Genomic DNA, 25,343 nt, shown 5'->3' on the forward strand with positions numbered 1-25,343 from the left:
CAAAATTTTGGCCAATCAACTTCAACAATTCATCCAAAAAATCATAAAACACAATCAAACAGGGATTCAAAGCTGGTTCAATATATGCAAATCAATTAATATTATTCATCACATCAACAGTAGCAAGGATAAGAACCACATGGTTAACTCAATAGATGCAGAAAAAGCATTCGACAAGATCCAACACCCGTTTATGATGAAGGTTTTGGAAAAATTAGGAATCCATGAAACATTCCTCAATACAATAAAGGCTCTATATGGCAAACCTACAGCCAGCATTATACTTAATGGTGAAAAACTAAAGCCATTTCCTCTTAACTCAGGAACAAGACAAGGATGTCCACTCTTTCCACTTCTCTTCAATGTAGTATTAGAATGCCTAGCTACAGCAATAAGACAAGATGCAAACATAAAGAGTATACAAGTTGGAAAAGAAGAAATAAAACTCTCCCTTTTTGCAGATGACATGATCTTGTATTTAAAGAATCCCATAAATTCCACTCCCAAATTCCTCAAGCTGATTCAAAACTTTGGCAAAGTAGCAGGTATAAAATTAACCCCACAAAATCAATGGTTTTGCTGTATGCCAACAATGAGAAAAGTGTGGCTAAAATTAGGAAAGCAACTCCATTTGTAATAGCTCCACAAAAAATAAAATACCTCGGAATTAACTTAACCAAAGAAGTGAAGGACCTCTAAGATGAAAAATTTTAAAAATTGAAAAAGGAAATCAAAACAGAACTTAGAAAATGCAAAACCTCCCATGCTCCTGGATTGGAAAGACTAACATCGTGAAAATGGCAATACTTCCCAAGGCTATCTACAAATTCAATGCGATACCTATCAAAATTCCAACTTCATTCTTCAAGGAAATAGAAGAGGCAATCCAAAAATTCATATGGAACAATAAAAGACACCGAATAGCAAAAATGCTCCTCAACGGAAAGAACACTGCTGGAGGAACATCAATATCAAATTTCAAACTCTAGTATAAAGCCATAGTAATCAAAACAGCTTGGTACTGGCACAAGAACAGACCTTAGGACCAATGGAATAGAATTGAAAACCCAGAAATGAACATACAGACCTATAGCCATCTAATCTTCGATAAGGGAGCTAAAAAAATAGAATGGAAGAAAGACAGCCTCTTCAGTAAATAGTGCTGGCAAAATTGGTTAACTACTTGTAGAAAATTAAAACTAGAACTTTATATATCACCCTGCACCAGAATCAACTCCGATTGAATCAAAGACCTCGGAGTCAAAGCAGACACTCTGAAAACATTTCAGATGGAATAGGAGAAACCCTAGGTCTCCTTTGCTCAGGAGGAAATTTTCTTAATAGAGACCCGGAAACACAACAAATCAAAGAAAAGTTTGACAAATGGGATCGCATGAAGTTGCAGAGCTTCTGCATGGCAAAGGACATAGCTAGCAAGATCAATAGAAAGCCCACGGATTGGGAGAATTTCTTCACTAGCCATACAACGGACAAGGGTCTCATATCTAAAATATATGTGGAACTCACAAAATTAAATCCCCCAACAACAAATCCTCAAAGAAACAACTGCCCAATAAATAAGTGGGCTAAAGACTTAAAGAGAAACTTCTTTGAAGAAGAAAGGATAGCCTAGAGACACATGAAGCAATGCTCAACCTCCCCAGCCATAAAGGAAATGCAAATCAAAACAACATTGTGATACCATCTCACCCCAGTTAGAATGGCAAAAATCAAGAACTCTAATAACAACAGATGCTGGAGGGGATGTGGACAGAAGGGAACCTTACTTCATTGTTGGTGTGAGTGTAAACTTGTTCAACCATTTTGGAAAGCAGTACGGAAGTTTCTCAAATGACTTTACATAGAGCTCCCCTATGACCCAGCAATCCCACTTTTGGGCATTTACCCAAATGTTTACCAACAAGACCACACTAAAACTACCAGCTCAACTATGTTTACTGCAGCATTATTTACCATAGCTAAGATATGGAGCCAACCCAGATTCCCCTCAGTAGATGAATGGATCAACAAAATGTGGTATATGTACACATTGGAATTCTATGCCTCCATCAGAAAGAATGACATTGCCCCATTTGTTAGGAAATGGAAAGACTTGGAAAAATTATATTAAGTGAAGTAAGCCAAGCCCAAAGAAACATAGGTCCCATGGTTTCCCTTATTTGCAATATCTAGTATATGTATGAGTCAAGCAGTTAAGGTCAGATAATGTGATGTTAGGAAAATGAACCCTTAGATATGTATTTAAATGTTTTTTCTTACATCTATTTGCTTCTAACGCATTTATAAGATTATTTTTGTTGCTTTGTATGTCCTTTCCCCACAGTATAACCCCTGCTTTCACTATATTTGATGTCGGTACAATTTGTGGAGGAGAAGAGAAAAAACAAGTCGTTTAAGGATAACTGTGGACCCGTTACAACAATGAGAAGTACAAGTTGTCATGTTGAAAACGAACTTTACAACTTTGGTGGGGGGAGAGATTGAAAGGGGGGCGGGGGGGAGGCTGGGAAGGGACGTGAAGGGTAAACAAAGGAGGAGGCTGCAATGCTTGATAAGAAATGTACTCGTTATCTTGCCCATGTAATTGTAACCCCTCTGTACAGTATGTTCACAATAAAAAATAAAAATAAAAAAAACACAAACAGTGTAATAAAAAACTTCTTGTTTCCATTTCCTGAAAAAAATATTATATTGCTATATGTCTGTAGGTTCATTTCTGGGTTTTCAATTCTATTCCTTTTGTCCTGAGGTCTGTTCTTGTGCAAGTACCAAGCTGTTTTAATTACTATGGCTTTGTAGTAGAGTTTGAAATTTGGTATTGATATTCTTCCAGCGCTTTTCTTTCTGGGAAGGATAGTTCTTTGATATTTGGGGTCTTTTATTGTTCCATATGACTTTTTGGTTTGCCTCTTCTATTTCCATGAAGAATGAGGTAGGAATATTGATAGGTATCGCATTGAACATGTAGATAGCCTTTGGAAGTATTGCCATTTTCATGATGCTGATTCTTCCATTCCAGGAGCATGGAAGGATTTGCCACTTTGTGCCCAATAAATAAGTGGGCTATAAACAAATAAGTGGCTATAATCAAAAAATCTAATAACAACAGATGCTGAAGGGGACGTGGACAGAAGGGAACCTTTCTACATTGTTGGTGTGAGGGTAAACTTGTTCAACCACTTTGGAAAGCAGTATGGAGGTTCCTCAAAAGACTCCACATAGAGCTCCCCTGTGATGCAGCAATCCCTCTTTTTAGCATTTATCCACATGATCCCAATCAAGACCATACTAAAGCTACCAGCACATCTATGTTTATTGCTGCATTATTTACCATCCTAAGATATGGACCCAGACCAGATACCCCTCAGTTGATGAATGGATCAAGAAAATGTGGTATATATATATATACACACACACACACACACAATGGAATTTTGTGCCTCCATCAGAACGGATGACATTGCCCCATTTGTTAGGAAATGGAAAGACTTAGAAAAAAGTATATTAAGTCAAGTAAGCCAGGCCCAAAGAAACATAGGTCTCAAGGTTTCCCTTATTTGCAATAACTATTATATGTCTGAGACACACAGTAACTGTCAGACAAGTTGATGTTAGGTGACATGAACCCCAAGATAAGGATTCAAATGTTTTTTTTTCTTTATTTCGATTGTTTCTTTTATATTTATAGCATGATTTCTTTGTTGCTTTGTATGTCCCTCCCCCACGGTATAACCCCTGCTTTCACTGTATTTGATGTTGGTATAATTTGTGCAGAGGAAGGGAAAAACTAATTGTTTAAATAGGGATACATGTGGACCCATTACAACAATGAGACCTACAAGTCGTTATGTCAAAAAACAAACTTTACTACTTTGGCAGGGTGGTGGTGGTGGTGGTTTTGCTGGTGGTGGTGGGGTGGGAGGGTAGGGGGTAGAGATGGGGAGAAGGGAAGGGATTGGAAAGGGAAACAAAAGAGGAAACTACAACACTTCACCAGAAATGTAATCATTATCTTTTACATGAAATTGTCCAGCATATATCGTCTATAGTGTGTCTTTTCAAAATTTGTTTTTGGGGATTATTTCCAGGGTCGCACATGTACTGTTCCAGTGCACTGTCAATGAAGTACATTACCTGTCCAAAAAAGTTTTTTGCTTCTCTTTAATACATACATAGAAATGTAATGGCTGGATCGTATACAATTCTCTTTGACCTTTCGAAGACTTGAAAACTTGCTTGCTAAAATGATTGCAGTATTATACAACTTGATACGCTATGTGGAGTATATCAATTTCTCCACAAATGCATTACTATATTTTGTGTCGTCTTTTTATATAATGGTCACATTAGTGAATTTTCTTTTAATTTTTGTTATATACTAAAGAGGAGCTTATTTCATATGCTCCTCCTTTTGACTATTAATTTACATATGTTCTTTAAAGAAATATCCTATTCACAAAAAATGTATATAGAATTAGAAGATATATAAATACTTAAGATTCAGGATAATTGTAGTATTAACATTGTAGTATTAACAAATATGTGTCCTCTATCTGTTAGATATGTTTTCGCTTCTGTGATAGTGTCCTTTGAATTATGAAAGGTTATCACTTGATGTTTTCCAGTTTATTCTTGCTTTTCTTTAGCCATTAATGAGCCTCCTGACCATCTAGGATTACAGGTATGACCTATTGGTGCATGTTTGTCTTTCAATATTTTAAATGATTTCTTTTTGTTTTGAATTCAAGTATTGTCCTTTCAGTAATTCTGCACATTCTCAGACAGTTGTTTTCCACCTGTCAAGATGATAAGCATCTGTTTGATTGATAATTGTCCTTTTTATTGTTTGACATATTTTTCATTGTTTCTAATGCATACAATGATTCGAATATTTAATCTATAGACTTCAGCTTTGCCTCGAAGGAGATGGTAAAAGTCATATCAGAAGAATGTTTTAAAAGATTCTTATAGAATCTTTCACAGCATTGTGAACTTTATACATAAAATTGACCAAAATTTTTAGTTGGTCTTTGCTCCTATGAAGAAATTTTAAAAATAGGATTTAAATTATATGTTAACATATTTTTAATTGTAAACTGAACAAAAATACTAAAATATGATAATCAGAAAAGTTTTCCCTAGATGACTGTCCCATTTTTCCTCCGCCACTTTTCCCTGTGTTGGAGACTGGAAAGGAAAAGAAAAATTTATGTTGATTATTAAACACTGAGAAACTATCAAACTAGCTTTTTAGAAGCTCTAGAGGGTTGGGATATAGAACTCTGGTAAAGACCAAGCCTAGCATCTGAGAGGACCTGGATTGGATCTTCAGCACTGAGAAAAGTAGAAGAGGAAAAAGAAGAAACAGAAGAAGAAGAGGAAGAAGAAGAGGAAGAAGAAGAGGAAGAAGAAGAAGAAGAAGAAGAAGAAGAAGAAGAAGAAGAAGAAGAAGAAGAAGAAGAAGAAGAAGAAGAAGAAGAAGAAGAAGAAGAAGAAGAAGAAGAAGAAGAAGAAGAAGAGCAAGAAGAAGAGCAAGAAGAAGAAGACCAAGAAGAAGAAGAGCAAGAAGTAAAAGAGCAAGAAGAAAAAGAGCAAGAAGAAGTAGAGAAGAAGAAGAAGAAGTAAAAGAGCAAGGAGGAGGAGGAGGAAGAGGAGGAGGTACAGAATCCAATTTATCTATGTTGTATTTAGTGAATAATTATGGCAAAACAAGAGGTTCAAGTTTCTTGTTGATCTTTACAGTAATTCCTGCTTAGCCTCTGGATATACATTCCAAGTGGATACCTGAAACCAATGAAGTACTTTATAGAGTTAACCTTCAGTAGCCAGAATTCCCACATCTAGGTGTTTAACCAACCAGAAATTTAAAATATTCAGGAAAAAATTTGTTTCCCCAATATTCAATAAAACTACTATTTACATACTGTTACATGTATGATGGTAATAGATATAACCTTGATGTGATTTAAAGTGTATCTGATCTTTTTTTCTTTCTTTCTTTCTTATCCTTTTCACCTTTTCTTCTCTTTCGTTCTTCTTTATGTGACTTAATTGTTGTTCTGCACATCCTCAGATTAAAATTAAAATGACATCATAAAACATGTATGAGAATTACTCCTCATAATACAATAATGACCATACTAAATGCTATCAGGAAACAGAGAAACTGGATGCAGGAAGGATGTCAAATGGGAAAGCCACTTCTAAAAACATTGTGACAGGTTCCTAGAATATGAAATATGCAAGCACGCACAGTATAGCACAGGAATTGAGCTCTTTAGGATTTGTCTCATAGAAATAAAATGTAACATTTACCCAAAGGCCAAAACACAGAGGTTTATAGCAGCATTACTTCCTCTAGTCAAAGAAATGGAAATCAATTCAGTCTTTCTTCAGGTGAATGGGAAACAAATTGTACTACATTCTCTATTGACAGAACCAAAAGCAACTCGAGTGAATACAATACAATATTAAAGCATACAATAACTGGGAATAATCTATCATATATTTGAAGGCAATCTTAAAAGCTTATTTATTGCATGATCTATAATTCAGAGAAAAAAATTGCCGTGTTTGCCAGGATGAAATAGGTTTGGGATGGGACAAAGAGAAGTAGTGGGTTTAATTATAAAAGGGAAGCATGAGACAGACTCATTTGTGGTAAAGAAACGTATCTGTAAATATGGTATATTCATATAGAATTGATAAAATTATATTGGGCTTAATATGTGTGCAAAATAAAACTACTGAAATCTGCATAAAGTACTTGTGAAATATTAATGTCCTACTTGTGATGTCATACTATAAATATTTAAAGAAATCGGGAAAATTTTTCCAAGGATATCTCTGTGTTCTTCTTATAACTTCATAAAGATCCATACTAACCTCAATAGAATTTATTGATATCTAGAAAACAGAAGTCAATATTGAATGTTTACATTGAAAAATAGTCTGGGTCCAAGCTTCAGATGAAATATACCCTGCTAATTAGAAGGCAGAGATTTAGAAGACTGATATCAGGGCCAGTTTTGACAAAAATATAGTGAGAAATTACAAAACCAAAGTAAGCTAGATATAGTGTAATTTCCCTGTTATCTCATGTTTGTGGAAATCATAGGTAAAAGATCATTGCTCAAGAAAGGCTTGGCCAGAAAAATAATCTAAAGTGGTTAGAGGCTGAGCAAATTCAAGCACCAGTAGTGCCAAAGGAAAAAAGAAAAGAAGAAAACAGAAGAGGAAAAGAAAGTATAGAAAAGGAAACTATTTCCTTTTCATTCTTGTAGTTTTATGTCAATGGGTACAAGAATTGAAAATATTTTGTTTACTTTTTGAGGACTCAGGCCTCTCTAATATGAAAGTATATATTTCAAGTAACTATTGTATTACTACTATTTATTAACTTATTATTAGGCCTTCTTGGAGATTGAACCCATGGCTTTGTATATATTAGTCTGTTTCTACAACTGAACTGTACCCCAGCTCTCTTGTATAGTTTGGAAATTTTTTATGAATTCTTCAATAGTTAGCTATTCTACTTTTCATCTTCTCTTTTCTCTCCCACCTTTTCCACTGTGCATTTTAGTTTGTGTTGAAAACTTTCCTCAATTTTATCTTCTAAACTTAGAATCTTGCTGTTGAGTTTACAGAGAAGTAGGTTGTTTCTATGACATCTTTTAAAATTATATACAGATATATGCACTTCACATGTATGATTGATTCTTAGAGTTCATGGCAACAGCAACATTTATCTGGTCATATGCACATACATTTTGAGCCATTGTTATCCTCTCCTAAGAATAGCTTCCCTTCTTCTTGCCATGTGAATGTTTAGAGTGCTGTTAGTTAATCATGTCCAAGAGGAATTATTTGTCTTTTACTATCTATTGGATTAACTTGTAGATTTATGGACATAGTGCAGCTATTTCAAATGAGGAAAACCTTGCAGCATATATTTAATTGGATCTGGCTTATTTCACTTAATATCATTTTTTTCCATTCTTTCCATTTCCTCAGGAATGGGTAATGCCATTCTTTCCAAAGGAAGCCCAGAATTTCATCAATACAACAGAATTGAAGGCCCATAAATAAAGCTACTCCTATAGGCACATAATTTTTGATAAGTAAGTCAGAAACCCAGGATGGAAGAAAGACAGCCTCTTCCAAAAATTGTGCTGAAAGAATTGTCTGTACACAGAAAACTTTAGTTATATCCTTATATATACCCCTGCACCAGAATTGATCCCAAGTGGATCGAAGACCTCAATGTAAGTCGGGATAAGTTGAGAATGTTACAGGAAGAGTTAGGGGAAACACAAGGTCTCCTTGGCACAGGTCAAAACTTCCAAAGTAAATTTGGATAAATGGGATTACATGAAACCAAATCAATCATTTGTCAGACTCAAAAGCCATGAAGAAAAAAGAGATAGTGTAGCACAGATTTATTAGGGAGCAAACCAACAGATGAGAGCCTCAGCCAATGCTAAACCCTTACTCCCTTATCTACCTAGATTATGTGTAGTGGGTTTACATGAGTATAAGAGTTTTCTTGTGGAGAATAGGAAGACAATGTTAAAACATAGATAGCATGTGAAATGAGTTGTAGCTGAAAAAAGGGAGGGATTTAGGCAGGGGTCTAGTTCAAAGCCTTGGGTTGGTGCCAGCTAAGTAAGGTATAGCTGCACAAAGGAAGAGACATAAAATATGACTGTTTATCAACAAAAGCACTGGTCTGAAGCCTCAAAATAAGGACCCTAGTCTGTGTGGACCAGTCTCTAACGCGGTTTTTTTTTTTTTACAAAAAATTTACAAGCACTATTTTAGATTTTTGCAGAGTGGGATGGTGCATAGTCACAGGCAATGTCTGCACTGTCAGGTAGTCTAGTCTGTTCTTTCACAAGTTACCCATAGCCAAGTTTCAACACAAATGACTACAATAAGATTGTACAAATGAGTCTGTGACTTTTCCCTCTCATGAATCAAAATTCTGTCAAATGATTTCTGTCTGCAAGATGTTTACACATTTCTCATGATCTTTCCTATTTTGTCTTCATTATTGATGCTCATCCTACTTTTTTGTTGTTGTCTTATGTATATGTGCCATATTTAGGGCTTGAACTCAATGTTTAATGGTCTCCCTTACATTTTTTGCTGATGGCTGATGACACTCTATTCCTTGAGCCACATCCTCACCTTGCTGGATAATTGGAGATAATTTTTCACATTTTTGTCTGTTTGCACTGACATTTAACTAAAATATTCAGGTCTTAGCCTCCTGAGTTTCTAGGATTCTACAAATGAACGGCTAACACCAAGTTTTGCTATACTGTTATTTTTATTATGTGTTAAAGAAAGTGGAAGTATATTTGTGTTAAGTGTGCAATTTTCAAATACAAGTTTGAATCAACTTGATATAATATAATTGTTATCAATTTTAAGAGTGAAATCTATGAATGTTACACATTCTCAAAGAAATATAATTGAAAACAAAAGGCATAATTGTTTTCTTAGAGCAAGTAATGGAACCATGAATTTCATTCACATTATAATTCATGTTTTATGTAACTTTAACTAGCACCCTTCCATGATTAGGTTCAATTCCTCAGTGCCACAGAAAAAGAAAAAGCCAAAATTGGCACTGTGACTTAAGTGATAGAGTACTAGCCTTGAGCAAAAGAAGCTCAAGAACATGCCCAGACCTTGAGTTTAAGCCCCAAGACTGGCAAAAACCGGACCCTGGTGAGACATATTCTTCTAGGACTCAGAGGAGGGCCGATGTTAGAAGTAAGAGGTAGAGGTCAGGTGTCCTGTAATCTTAGCTACTCAGGAGGCTGAGATCTGAGGGTCAAAATTACAAGTAGGAAAGACTATATGAGACACTTTTCTCCAATTAAACACCCAAAAAGGCAGAAGTATAACTGTGGTTCAAGTACAAGAGTGCTATCCTTGAGCACAAATCTCAGGGATACTGTCAAGGCCATGAATTCAAACCCCCAGACTGACACAAACACACACCAAGATAGACCATTTGCCAGTCAGTCTTCACAAGTTCCATCAGTAGCAATTCAATATTAAAAAAAAGAGGGAAAAGGGAAGGAAAGACTTGCTCCAGGAGGTGATATAACCAGTGCCAAAATTCCACAGGAGTTCTAAGATGTGGAACAGGACAGAGATCCTCAGACAGAAGGTACAGCATGGGTAAAGTTCCTGAGGTGTGGTTTAGAGCAGGTGGTGTGGGTGGAATGAAGGTTCTGTGGCTTCAGACAAGTCTGGCAGGACATTCAAGACTGGGTCAAGTTTGTACTTGAGTCACAGGTAGGGCAGAGGGTGGCGTCCCAGAATGGGGCCCAGGGGAAATATTAGCCTGGCTTTTCACCACGGACCCCAGCCATTTCCAGTGGCTGGAAGCTTATTTTTAACAGCTACTGACCCTTAGAGGCCTCCTTTGCATGGAGGATTCAGGGCAAATGCAGGGAAGAACTCTTCTTTAACAAAAGATGTCACCAGTGGCTTAACCCCTGTAAATCCTAGCTACTCAGGAGACTGAGATCAGATATCGTGGGTCAAAGCCAGCTCAGGGGAAGAAAGGTAGTGGGACTCTTTTCTTGCCAATGAACTACCAAAAGCCAGAAATGGAAATGTGGCTCAAGTGGTAAAGTGCCAGACTTGAGAAAAAATTAAGAGACCAGGGCCCAGACTCTGAGTTCAAGCCCCAGTACTGGCAGAGAAAAAAATAAAGAAAAGCTTTCAGAAGCTCCTAGCCCACTGTGGTAAAAGGCCAGATCAGCTAAGCGCATGTGGCTCACACATGTCCTCCTAGGTCCTCAGGAGGCTGAGATCTGAGGATCGTGGTTCAAAGCCAGCCCAGGCAAGTAAATCCAGGAGACTCTGATCTCCAAGGTACCACCAGAAAACTAGAAGAAGCTCTGTGGCTCAAGTGGTAAGCTGAAGAGCTGAGGGACAGTCTCCAGGCCCAGAGTTTGAGCCCCGTGACCAACACCTGCTTGGACCTCACTCTGTGGTTCTAGGCAGACTACTTTCCAATGGGCCCCTGAGGGTTGGGTCACCCAATGTCTAGGTGTCTTCAGAGCAGCCTCTTTGGCGGCCTTTGTGTATGGAATAGGCCAGAGTATTAGAGAAGGGTCCAGCCTTGGGGCATGGAGGTCATCAACCGGGTCATCAGAATGGCATCAGTCATGGGTGCAGTGTGCATCTGAGCAGTAAACTGACATCTCAGATCATAGTTCTGGGCCAGGAGGGGCAGGAGCTACAAGATGGCATAGCAGGTAATGCCCACTCACGTGGGTATCACAAGAGTGTGAATCTATAGGCACACTTTGGGCAGGTGTTTAGTTGGGCTTGTGACAGACTTGTAGGCTCAGGAATCCACAGCCGGCTGGCTGATGCTTGTAGCAGTCGCTATGCCAGGAGTCCCAGGGCTTGGAGTCCTGCTTTCCTCTCCAGTGCTTGGGGATAGATAAAAGTTTGCAATTGTGGACTGACTACAAAGGAGCACCCATAGTGTCCTTTCCTCGGTCCTATGGCACCATGCACGGATGGAGGGGCAGATTCCATGGAACTTACTGCCATGGCCCAGACCCACTCAGCCCAAGAAGGACTTAGGGAGAAACCACTTGATCTGCCTTGAGAGTTTACTGTGACTATGCCTCAGGACTGCCCCCAGTTCTAGCTCAGCTCATCATTACCACCTTCCTCTTTGTGTGTGTGGGGGGGGGGATGTGTGTGTGTGTGTGTGTGTTTGTGTGTGAGCATGTGTGTGCATGCACGGGCACCCATGCATCTTCTTGCTAGGGCTTAAACTCAGGGCCTGGGCTCTGTCCCTCAGTTTTTTCATTCAAGGCTACCACTCTACCACTTGAGCCAGAGCTTTTCTTACAGCTTTTGGTTGGTTATTTGCAGAAGAGAGTCTCACAGACTCTTTTAGCTAGACTGGCTCTGCATGGTAATCCTCACATCTCAGCCTCCCCAGGAGCTAGGAATAGGACAGCTTCAGCTATTGGCATCTGGCCACACCTCCCTTCTTGGCTAAAACAGAGTACCTCTCTCCCAGCCCAGAACCCATCTGCAGCTACCCCTTCTACCCCAGGCTTCAGAGGAAACATTCCCTCCCCTGAGGACAAAGAAATAGGATCAAGTTTGAGCTTTATGTTCTCCACACAGTCAGCGGCTTCTGGGAGCTGATGTGAAGGTCAGAGGATCTAAGCCAGGGCAAGTAGACAATGTGTTAGAACAGAAGAGAGTATGAGAAGACATCCTTGTACCTGGATGCCAGTGGCTTATGCCTTTAATCCTAGCTACTCAAGAGTGACACCTGAGGATCAATCAAGATTCAAAGCTAGCCTGGGCACTCCTCTCCAATGAATCACCAAAAAGCTGGGAAGCGGAGTTACCATATTTCAAGTGGTACAGCACCAACCTTGTGCGAAAAAGCTAAAGGATACCACCTAGGCTCTGAGTTCAAGATTCGTAAGCACACACACACACACACACGTGCACAAACATGCACGTACACACAGTAACATCCTTAGCAGTTGCCAATGGCTCATACCATCAATCCCAGCTACTCAAGAGAATGAGCTCTTACGATGGCAGCTTGAAGCCAGCCCTGGCAGGAAAGTCCATGAGACTCTTCTCTCCACTAAACTACTAAAAAAGATGAAAGGTGAGCTGTGGCTCAAGTGGTAGAGTGTTAGCTGAGTGACAGTGGCTAGGCCCTGAGTTCCAGCTCTGAGATGTTTTTTCTTAATGGACACCCTTTCCATCCCCATTCCCACAGACCATAAATCCAGATTTGGGTCATCCTATATCTCACTTCCGCTCCTGCCACTTCCACAGCACTTCCACAAGTGGCCAGTGTGTGGCCAGCACTGGATTAAGAAGTGAACATACACAAGAGGGGCATCTCAACATCAAGGCCAATGCCCCAGAACATTGAGGTATTGGCCATACCAGTCTCTCATCCCCCAGTTCCCTGGCCCAGGAATCTAAAGTCTGTGCCTCTGTATTCTGGGCATCTGGCATCTGGAATTGTCTAAAGGACCTACAGAGGCCCAGCTGGGGCCAAAAGACAGACTTTCCTGTGGTAAAGTACATTGACATTTCCTAGACACAGACGGATACTTCCAAGCCACCTTGGCCTCACCTCACATGTAGCCCTGGATCCTCCTTGCTTGGCTAGCTTTCAGTCAGCTATCAGGTTCGAGTTGGCCAGAGCCACTGGCAACCACCTTTCCCCCACACCACTGCTTGCCTCCAGGGAGGGACATGAAGCCAGAGGCCCAGCAGAGGAAAAGGACAGGACATTGCAAGACTGAGCCCCCGCCCCCCCCTACCCTGTGGCAGGGGAGAACCTGTGCCAGCCAGCCCTGCTAACCCAGAATCCCCTGGAGGTTGCCAAAGATATGGACAACTGGACTTGGGTCCCAAAGAAAAGCTGGAATATGCAAGTCTCTGGCAATTTACGACATATTGTAGACCCTGATAGGGGGCTAAAGGCAAGGTTGCTGCAGAGTAGGGGCACCATCTGAGGTCAGAGAGAGGCAGACAGGAACCCAGGAAGGGGACAGAGAAAGATGAAGGAAAAATGCACACACACACACACACACACACACACACACACACACACACACACACACACACACCACATGAGTAGCCCAAGGCCTCAGCAGTTCCTGAGCACCTGAACATCCCAACCCTTGAGAAGATGGCACTGCCATCCTCAGACTAACTGTAGACAAAACTGAGAGCCTCTCACATGTCTGGAATGGCTCATGACACAGCATGCCATTTCCTGCTCTACACACCAATATGTAGTAAACGCACCTACCTTATTTTTGGTTGTTGGTCATGGGGTTTGAACTTTGGACTTTTGCACAGTTCTTCAGCTCTTCAGTTGAAGGTGCATGCTCTACCACTGAAGCCACAGCGCCACTTCCAGTTTTCTGGTGGTTCACTGGAGATAAAAGTCTCACAGATTTTCCTGCCCAAGCTGGCTTTGAAACGCAATCCTCAGATCTCAGTCTCCTGAGTACCTGGGATGACAGTTGTGAGCCACTGGCAGCACCTGGTTTCAGCGAACTTCTTACACCCAGGGGAAACCCAACTTGTCAGGCCACAAACCACATGCAACCCTTCACTTCAAACTTTGACACCAGCATGCAAAAACTTTCTTCCATGGATGGAGAGAATATAATTGACACTACCCTCCCCCTCCTGTTCCCATTCACCCACTCCCTGCCTAAGAAAGTCCACGACTTCTGGAGTTCTTGGTAAGGCAACGCCCACCATGGTGTAACTTTACACGGGCAAAACTGGGGAATTCTTAGAAATGTCTGTACACTAAGTACAGCAGCTGGTCTCCCAATCACAGCAACCCCACTCCTTCACCATCTCTTGCAGGCAAGGGGTGTCTTTCTTTCTTGTTATTTTTTTTTTTTGGTTGAGGAGCTTGAACTCAGGACTTGGGTACTGTCCCTGATGATGAATTTTGCTCAAGGCCAGTGCTCTACCATTTGAGCCATGGTGTCACTCCTGGTTGCAGATTGGAGATGAGACGGTCATGGGACTTTCCTGCCTGTGCTGGGGAAACAAGATCCTCTGGATCTCAGCCTCCCTATTAGCCAGAATGAGAGGCATGAGCTATTGGCACATGGTTTATGGTGTTTCGTTCTGTAGAATTTCCAACTAGTCCCCCTCTAGACACTACCAACTGGTCACTCCTCTAGATCCTTCAGGGACAGCAAAGGAGAGGCTCAGAATCTAGGTAGGGCCATAGGCATTAAAGGGTCCCTTCCACATCAATAACTCTCTCTAAGCTCCCCTCTGCCTCCTCTGGATGGCCTGGTCATCTGGGGCAGATCAGACCAACTAGGAATTCTAGGGCCTGCCCTTTATCTCCCCCTCCCCACCCAACTGGTATTTGAGGATTTCTGGGGCCAGCTGCTCAATTTCCTGGTGGAAGATGATGAGAGGGTTGTTGATAACTGGGTCCAAGGGGTACCAGGGCAGAAGGTGTGTCCAGCTCCCCTCTGTCAAAGAAGGAGACACAAAAAAAATGGATGGATCTACTAAGAGCTACAGGGCATAGCCATCCAGCTGTCACCAAGGTCCCTCAGAGTGCTGTTTTATGTTGGTAGTCCTGGGGCTTTACTTTGGTGCCCAGCACTGTACCCAGGCTTCTTTTGCTCAATGCGAGGGCTCTTCTACCTGAGACACGGTGCTACTTCTAGCTTTTTCTGTGTATGCAGGACCTAGGAATCGAACCCAGGTTTTCCTGTGTGCTAGGCAAGCCCAGCACTGCTAAGACACAATTCCAACCCTGGATAGCTGTTCTTCTGTAACCCCTCGGGCCTGTCTCAGGACAGTCTTGCACATCTGTACCGAGTTTCTCAGCAGCAGCCCTGGCTGGAAATGAACATACTCCTCTATCTTGTCCTTTATGTATAGCATCTTAACTCTCTGTGCTTCCTGTCAGATCCTCCTTGTTAAGCAAGACCCCTTTTTAAGTGCTGCTTCTAAGAAGCCTGCTCCAATCACCCTGGCAGAGTGGGGGTCTTCTCTGCTCTGCAGGCTGTTGGCCTTGTCATGCTCTGCCTTCCTGCTGGTGTGGGTTGAGAGCACACGAAGGGGAAGGCCTGGCTTCCACCACCCAATTTCTGAAGGCTCTGATACACTACCCAGGGACTTGTGCTGTATCACACTCCATGAGAGGCCACTCGAGGCCGAGGCAGTCTGGGGCAACAAGATGGGTCCATTTCTTTGTGTGGGCTTGAACTGAGGATCTGGGAGCTGTCTCTCTGAGTTTTTGTGCTCAAGGCTGGTGCTCTACCACTTGAGCCAAAGCTCCACTTCTGACTTTTTGGTGGCTCCATGGAGATAGTCTCACCAGCTTTCCAGCTTATGGCTGGCTTCAGTCTTTGATCCTCAGATGTCTGCCTCCCAAGTAGCCAGGATTTCAGGTGTGAGCCTGAGCCAGAGGTGATAGGCACCAGAGCCTTTCTTTTGAGCTTCTGTTTATTTCATGTCAACTAGCAAGCCCTAGTTTAAATACTCAGTTACAGGAAATCAAGTTCCTCTCTTAGTTCAGTTAATAATCCAAAGGGATAAAATGTCTTTGGAAAAGGCTAGTCTGAGTTTGCCTGGGTGAATGTGTGTGAGTGTGTTTGTGTGTGTGTGCGTGTGTGTGTGTGTGTGTGTTTGTGTATGTGTAAGTTTCTGGATACCTACCCTATCTCTCCGGTGCCTCATCCTCCCAAAGGTGAGTATATCCAGGATCCCCACCCCAAGGAAGGCAGGTAGGGGAGGGTACATAAGGTCATATCGAGTGGAATGATCTGAATTCTATCCTGCAACTGAAGCCTGGAAAGAAAATGGAGAGAAGGAGAGGTTTAGAGGAACATCAAGAGAAGCCCATTACCTTTGGCTATAAGAACCAGAGAGAAGATTGAATACATCCTTTTTGGTAGTAAGATAACAGGTGCCACAATTCATTTATTTCATTACTTTTTTTTTGTGAGTCCTAGCGCTTGGATTCAGGGCCTGGTTGTCATCTCTGAGCTTCTTTTACTCAAGGCTGAGGCTCTATCCACTTGAGCCACAGCACCACATCTGGCCTTTTTTTTGTGGGGGGGAGGGTTGTTCGTTTATGGAAGAATTTCACAGACTCTCCTGCCTGGACTGGCTTTGAGTCATGTCCATCAGACCTCAGCTTCCCCAATAGCCAGGAGGATGTGCGGGAACCACCAGCACCTGACCACTACCATCCATTTATAATCACCTAGGGTCAGTGCTGGACCACCTGCGCTGCACTCCCCCCTTGTTGTGTGTGGGAAGCAGACATGGGTGGGTTTGATATTTCAACAGCCTACGTACCTTTGAGCATTGTTCCAGGTTAGTCTGATGGCAGCTTCTTCGTCATACACAGTAATAACTTGGCTCTGTCACAAGAACAAAGGTCCCCCAGGAGGTGTCAGTTCTGGGGTGTTTCCTCTTCACACCACCTCCACTCGCTGAAATGAAACACCCCAGCAAAGCGAAATAGACATGGAGTGAACTCACTTTCTTATAAACAGGGTCTGGCCAGAAAGGTAGCAGTGGGGAATCCTGATCCAGACCAGGCTGAGCATATATTCTCTATCTTGGAAATGCCCAAGACAGAAAGTCTTTGCTCAAACGGTAGAAGACCTTAAGCCTTGAATTCAAACTCTAATATACCAAAAAGAATCAGAGGCTGGGTGCCAGAGGCTCATGCCTATAATCCTAGCTACTCAGGAGGCTGACATCTGAAGATCACGGGTCAATATTAAAAATAGGGTTGGCCTCGCCCATCAGATATCATGATGAGAAGACCCAAAGACTGACCCATAACAGTGCGCTCCATAGTAACAGGGCTCTCATCCTTACTAAGTGCTGGCCATGCTCTCTGTCTCACTGGGGAGCCACCCCCTGTGGGCATAACCCCCACGTCCTTCAAGCTCCCTCTGCCACCAACCAGGCCCAAGGGAGTAGATAGCTCCAGGGCACACAGATACCTTGGTCTTATAATTTAACGGTACTGAGTCCCCATCAAGCATCTCACCCTTCCAGGTCCCCAGACCTCAGCCACAAAGCCCATGTACCTCCCCCAAAAAAGCAGTCAGAAGTTACCAAAGGGTCCAGCAGTCCTTGTTACAGCCCACTCTACACACACATACACACATACAAACACACACACACACACACACACACACAACCACACCCGATAGGGGTGGTTCATGTTTGTCTTCCTTGCTACTCAGGAGGCTGAGGTTTGAGGATCACGGTTGAAAGCCAGCCCATGCCAGAAAATCTGTGAGGCTCTTATCTACAGCGAACCACCAAAAAGCCAGAGGTGGAGCTGTGGGTCAAGTGTCAGAGCAATAGCTTTGAGCACAGAAGCTCAGGAACAGCACCTAGGCCATGAGTTCAAGCTCCAGGTCTTCTACCTCCAAACACACACAAACACAGATACAGACACAGACAGACAGACACACCTACACACCCACACACCCACCCACACACACACACACACACACACACACACACACACACACACACACACACATGGACAGCCCAGCCCAAGGCTTCAGCAGTTCCTGAGAACAGAACCATGAACTCTCTCCATTAGGATCACATCCCACCCTCAAGAAGTTGGCACTACCCTCATCAGACCTACTATAGACAAACCAGTAAGCCTCTCACATATCTGGAATGTCTCATAGTCCAGCATGGCAGTTCCAACTGTACACACCGCTGTGCAGAAAACTTAGCCCCTTCTTTTCTTGTAGCTGGTCATGGCGTTTGAACTCTGGGCCAGGGCACTGTCCCTTAGATCTTCAGGTGTTCACTCTCCCACTTGAGCCACAGCATCAATTCCTGTTCTCTGGTGTTCCATTGGCCTTCAAGTCTCACAGACTTTTCTGTACAAGCTGGCTTGGAACCATGGTCTTCATATCTCAGCCTTCTGAGTAGCTAGGATGACAGTTGTGAGCCACCAGCGGCTTTAGGCTTCAGCCACCTTCACATACCCAGAGGAAACCCAACTTCATCAGGCTACAAACTTCTTGCAACCCTTCATATCAGACTTTGTCACCCAGCATCCAAATCCATCCTTCAATGGAGAGAATACAGACACAACAATCCCACCACTGCACCCATTCGCCCACTCCCTGCCTGTCACAGGCCATGTCTTCTTGAAGCTTTGGCTTCAAACTGGGGAAAAATTGGGGAGGAAATGTCTGTACAGTGAAGCCTGGTCTCCCAACCACAGCACCCCCACACCCCCCACCCCACACACCTCTACCATCCTTTGCAGGCATAGATTTTTTGCTTTTTTTTCTTTTTTTCCATTGTGGGGCTTGAACTCTGGGCCTGGGTGCTGTCCCTGAGCTCTTCAGCTCAAGGCAAGCACTCTACTACTTGAGCCACAGCACCACTTCCAGTTTTCTGGTGGCTCGTTGGAGATAAGAGTCTCAAGGTCTTTTTTGACAGCTTTGAACTGTGATCCTCAGATCTCAGCTCCTGAGTACCTAGGATGACAGCCATGAGATACTGGCACCCGGCCAAAGATACTTTTCCATCCCTTTCATTCTATCCCCTTAGAAAACTGAGATCTGAGGACTGCAGTTGGATACCACCCTTGGCAGCAAAGTCCATGAGAACTCTTTATCTCCAATTAAACACCCAAAAAATTTGGAAGTGGAGCTTTTGTTCAAATGGTAGAGTACTACCTTTGAGCATCAAAGACAAAGGACAAGACCCAATCCTTGGTTTCAAGTTTTTTCTCGCAAAGACCCACCCAAGAAAGGAAAGCAGGTGGGCACATGGGAGCTCAAAGCTCACACAAAATACTCAAGCCTCCCAGAACAAACCCCATCCTGCTCTGATTCTCTATATTCTATGTCCTACATCATGGCAGTCTTAGATGGGACTGACCATGCACCAAGTTAGGACGTTCAAGTACAATCTCACACTGAGGATCCCCTGATCTTATCAACGACTCAGGATCTCTCACTGTCCTGCCTTGACACTGAGCAGCAAGATGAGTTCTAGTTATCCAACCACAGGATGTGAATATGAAAGGATTTCTCAGCCAAGGGACTCAGACTGGAGGGCTCTAGGTCCCTCTCTCTCAGGAAGGAGAAAAGGGCTGATCCATCGCAACAATGTTCTTTGGTTGTGAATTTCCTCAAAGAAACAACCCTGCTCAGACCCCATTGCCTTTTGTTTTCCCACCAGCCTCTACCCAACCCTGCCGCACCTTCAGTCAGCCCTCTATGAATCCCAGATCTGCCATGTAGACTAAAGTCTGATCCAGCAAAGAGACCCACCTCTGCCTCTGAGAGTGGCAGACACGTGGTCCTTACGCCCCCTAGAGGAAGCCTCGAAGTAACTCAGGTCCCGACTTCTGTCCTCATTCCCTGGCTGTCCTGTGCCAGTGGTCCACTTACCTCTGTCTCTGGTGTAGGAATGAACACCGGAGGTGTCATCTTCAGATTGAGCCATCGAAAGTCCCAGTCCCCAAGGATGTACTCCACAGGCACCCTGAAGTGGACGACAGCCAGGCAGTCAATGGTGAATCCAAGGTGCTAGGACTCTTAATAGAAGTGTGGCTGGGTCAAAGACTGTATAACTGGTGGTCTATGTTGTCTTGCAAGGTCATGGCCCCAATGTCCTGACACACCTGACCTGGGATCGTCCTCCCTTTTCATCTTCCTGCTTATCCTTTGCCCTGCCCTTGACACTCCCTCACCCCAACACCCAACACCTCCCTAGCCCTTAGACACTTTCTTATTATCTGACCAGAAAACAAACTTGCTGGGGCCCAGATGACTGAAACCTGGTGACCCACCCTGAGCCCTAGTGTCTACCCGAGGCTGCTTCCCCCTGCTGTTGGTTTCCACAGAGCTCCTAGATGTCATGAAGTTGCTGAAGGCTTAGTCCTACATACTGGCTTTAGGCTCTGAAATGTTACTCACAGAGATTGTGAATGGTTGGCTCCTTTGATCCAGGGACTCCAAACCAAGGCTCGCATGCTCTCTTCTTCCTTCCTTTCCTTTTTTCCCCTTCATCCTTCCCTCCTCTCTCTGTTTCCTTTCTTTGTCTCACTCCTGGCCTTGAACTCAGAGCCTGAGTGTTGTCCCTGAGCCTTTTTACTCAAGGCCATCAGTCTATGGCTTGAGGTACACATCCATTTCTGGCATTTTCTTTTTGGTTGTTAGTTGCATTAGTGGAAATTGCCAGCTTCAAGAAAAAAACTGGAAAAGGTGGCATTTCACTTGTCCCAATCAATCTTAAAGGGTTCCAAAGTCAGTGGTCCCCTTTTCCTTCCAGGCAGTCTGGAGCAGGTTACAGAAATTGGCATTCAGAGAGCCCTAGCTAACTGTCACAGCCTGATATTGAGCAAGCTCCAGGAAGGGAAACACACTTACCTACCACTGCCTAGCTGGAAATGGCCAGGTGGGACACAGATTGGAGACTGCAGGACTCCAGGGAGGAATGCACATGGATGCACTGGCCCAGGAGGGAATCCATGCCACCATTGAGGGCCCAGATCCCCCTTCTCAGATGCCCACAGACACCATCAATGCCCTGGGTAAGGTTCTCCTCTCATCCTCGGTTGTGGTGAACCTTTTGCCATGTCACGGTGTTCACCACTCCCCAAGCTACACAGCCCCTGCCCTACTCCCACCTATCTTGTTCATTAATTATGTTTGGCAGACACATTCTCAACCCTTGAATTAGCTCCAACTATACACATGAGAGCAGAATGTCTGGCTGGATGAGTGAGCTGTGGTCCCACTAGCCTCACAAGCCTTCTGGCTGAAGACAGAATGATAGGTGTCCACTCAGTTCACACAGGCCTCCTAGGAGAGACCCACGCAGGTCCAGCAGCTACTGTGGGCTACAGGAAAGGGGAAGAGGGAGGTGGAAAGAGGTGGAAATGAATATATACTGAAACCTTCCCCAAAGGAGCCATGAAACAGTGAAGGAGAAAACAAAAATTGTGGCTGGGCTCATACTGCGCATTATGAAAAAGAACAACAAATACACACATACACACAAATAAAACGCTTTTGCTCTTTTTAAATATGGTGACTTAAATATATTTTCATTTCTATCATCTCCCTGCTCTCCCAACACACACACACACACACACACACACACACACACACACACACACACACACACACAAATCCAAACTGGTCACAGAACACTCACCATGCAGCACCTGCAATATGCCAACTGATCACTCACCTAAGCACAGTCAGGCTGTACAAGGAGAAAGATGATCTCTGTCTGTCTGTCTGTCTGTCTGTCTGTCTGTCTGTCTGTCTGTCTGTCTCTCTCTCTCTCTCTCTCTCTCACACACACACACACACACATACACACACACACAAGCACACAGACTTAGAGCAGTGCCTCTCCTGAGTTTGTTGGTTCCTCATCTGGGCAATGTACAAGCTCAAGCATGGGGGTTCCCTTTTAAGAACCAGGGGCTCCCACCCAAGGGGAACACCATTCTAACAACACAGAACCACCCTGCCTCTCCCTTTCCCCAGGGCCAAACCCTTCCCATTGGGAACAACCACCCTTGACTCCCCATTCACCAAAACCCTACGCCAGGACACTGTGTGAAGGAATGCCGAGACAGGTGACTCCTCAGAGCCGGGACAGAAAACAAAGCAGGTGGTCATGGTGCATCCAGAGGGCTGTCTGACCTTGGGTGGGAGCGTTGTTGGGGAATTTGATGGGATCCTAAAGGCTACATACATGGATGCACTCCCTACTTGTTGGGAGCTGACAGTAAAGCTCCAAGGTCATCTTGGCCCTTGTGCTCACTTGAAGGCACGTACAAGGAATTGGCTTTCAAGAAAAACACCAGGTGTCCGGGTTTGCCTTGCTATGTCTGTATAATTTGCTTTACTTTCTAGCAGTTGACCTTCTCTTGTTTCTTTCTGCACCCTTGTTTTTCTTAAAGACTTTTCTTGCTTTTCTGCACTATGGTGACCTTAGGTTACCTCTTGACTTCTAATAGTATAAATAAGGAGAGTTAAAAATAAACGGGGCTGCAGTCTTGAGCTGCAGACCTCCCGACCCCATCCTTTGTCTTCTGTCTTTATTTTTCCATCCTCGCCCCCTAAATCAGGACTTCCTTTCGTTGCCGGCTGGTTCCGGCACCTACTTCCAGCCTAGATGCTTCTGAGTGACTGGGGAGGACTAGGAGACCAGATGGACCAGGAGCACCAGCAGAGGCTGGCAGAGCTGGGAAATTTGATCACCCTGTGAGTACTGTTCACAGCTGGGGTGGGGGAAGGACAGGACAGGTGTATGTGTTTCAGAGGGGGTGTGTTCCTCCCAGATAGTTACCTTCTATCTGACCCCCAGTGCCCTCACCTCCCTAGTGGGCTTGTCTGGGACCATCCTCAGGTAAAAGCGTAACCTAACACAGAAGACAAGGGTTCACACAGCAAGGGAGGCCTATCTTCTGCATCCAACACCCATCACTTCCAGCAAAAAGGAAAAAACCCGAGAAGGCAGGTGTGGAGGTGCTGCTTCCCACCTCTGACTAAAGCCACAAGGTTTCCACCATGGAGAGGAAGGGTGCAGATGTGGCTGTGTGCTTCCACTGCTCTAGGCCAAGGGTTCTCTGGTGCCCCCTCCGCACCCATCCCTGCATCTGCCCTTTTCCTGGATACTGGCCACTAGGGATGGGGGTGGGATCCCCGGGTCGACACCCATCCCCCACTCCTGGGGCGTATTTGTGGCAAAGCCAGGGTGGACTGTTGGGCACAGGAGAGGCCTGGGCAGGATTGGAGAGAGGAGGCAGGAGGCGCTCTGGGTCTGCGAGGAAGGGAGGAGGGAGAGGGTTCGCAGTGTGTGGGAGTCCCCAAATGCGGGCCCATGTAGAGGCCACTCAAGCCTGCTGGTGGGAGAAGCTGTAGGCAACGGCTCTGGGTGCACCCAGGCCCGGAGTGCAAGGGACGGGCCGGGACCGGGTCGGGGTTGCAAGTCAGCCAGGGACCTGACATCTCCGCTGGGACAATGCGAGAGGGCACTGATCTGAGCCCACAGAGCCATGTTTGAAATGCTGCGCTGCTGGGAGGGGTAGAGGCAGCTGCAGGCAGGCTGCACCAGCTGCCACCCCTACCATCACCGCTTCCATCGCCTCCTCAGCTGCTTGCTTCCGCTGCCTCCACAACCGAAGCCGCCACCATGCTCCCCATGCCAGATTCAGGGCAGCCATGGCCGCTGGGCCCCCGTGGGGCTGCCCAAGGTGATGTGCCTGCCTTGCTGGCTCTGAGTGCTCTACGCTCCTGTCCAGGATTGTGCTTTGATTGCAGCGGCCACCAGCCACTGAAAAGGCTTCCCCTCCTGCTTGTGCTTGCTCTTTTCTCTGTTCTCTCTCTCTTTGCTCCCCCACTCCACTCCTGGGCCACCATGCAGGTGCAGCTGCTCCTCCCCATCGCTGCAACCACAGCGCACCCCAGGGACACGACTCCTCCTCCATTAGGCCTCCCTCCCCCCTAGGGCACACATCCTACCCCTGGCTGTAATCACAGCCCTGACTGGGCTCTAAGGCTTCCAGGCCATGGCAATTGCAGCCTTACCTCAACTTAGCACTTCCCCCCCAACCCCAGTACCTGGCCCAGGGATCGAATCTCTCCTCAGCCCCACCGCTGGAGGAGACTTTCCTCCACCTCCTTCACTCCACATACTAAGCAGGTGCATGGTGACCCTCATGTGTGTTTGTGTGTGTGTTTGTGTGTGTGTGATTGTTGAGGATGACCTCTCAAGGACTCAGAACATAGCACCCTTTGGGATGACTCAACACACAGCACACTTCCAAAAACAGCACAAAGTACCCGTGCAAAGGACTCAGCACACAGCTCCTTTTGAATGACACAGCATATAGTACCCTGTGTAGAGTAATTAGCATACAGCACCTTTTGAAGGAGGGAGTCCATAGCTTGCAGTGTAAAGGACTCAGCACATTGCATGATTTCAAAAATTCAGCACATAGCACTCTTTCCCAGGGGCTCATTACATAGCACCCTGTTTTAAGGCTCCACACACAGCCCTTTGGAGAGCTGAGTACAAAGTACCCCGTGTAAAACACTCAATGCACAGCACCCTTCAAAAACTCAGCACATAGAACAATTTTGAAGGTTTCAGCACATACCACACTGTGAAAGCACTCAGCACACAGCAATATATGAAAGACAGTGCAGAGCACCCTGTGTAAAGGACTCAGCACACAGCACTAAAAAAACTCACCTCATCCCTCTCTTCTCAAGGGCTCAGCACATAACAGGACCCTTTGGGATGAATTAGCACACCACACCTTTTGAAGGACTTGGCATACAGTACGTCGTGTAACAGACTCAGCACACAGCACCCTTTGAAAAACCGAGCACGGCCCACTCTTCTCAGGGACTCAGCACATAGCACCCTTTGGGATGACTCAGTAAACAGCACATTTTTGAGGACTCAGCACAAAACCCCCATGTGGGAAGGACCCAGCAAATAGTGCTCTTTGAAGGACTTAGCACATAGCTGTATGGCACAGGTTCCGCTTTCATTAGAATTAGAGTGCTTTCTTCAGTATACCCATTCTTCGGAAACACGTCACAAATCCTAGTAGTTCACATTTAGCCAACCTGTGTTTTATGGGGGAGGGTCAGCTGGGGGCTTGAACTCAAAGTTTAGGGGCCCTGTCCCTGAGCTCTTTGGTTCAATGCTAGAGCTCTACCATTTGGAGGCCCAGCTCCAATTTTGGTTTTTTGGGG

The 25,343-nt window shown here is 44.4% G+C and overlaps 1 pseudogene; it reads right to left on the reverse strand.

The window, feature by feature from the left end:
* Positions 1-25,343, reverse strand: part of LOC122096685 — a 219,660-nt pseudogene that overhangs the window by 29,396 nt on the left and 164,921 nt on the right.

This window comes from Dipodomys spectabilis, unplaced genomic scaffold, assembly GCF_019054845.1.
Source record: "Dipodomys spectabilis isolate Male_0828 unplaced genomic scaffold, ASM1905484v1 ptg000386l, whole genome shotgun sequence".
NCBI classification, from domain to species: Eukaryota; Metazoa; Chordata; class Mammalia; order Rodentia; family Heteromyidae; genus Dipodomys; species Dipodomys spectabilis.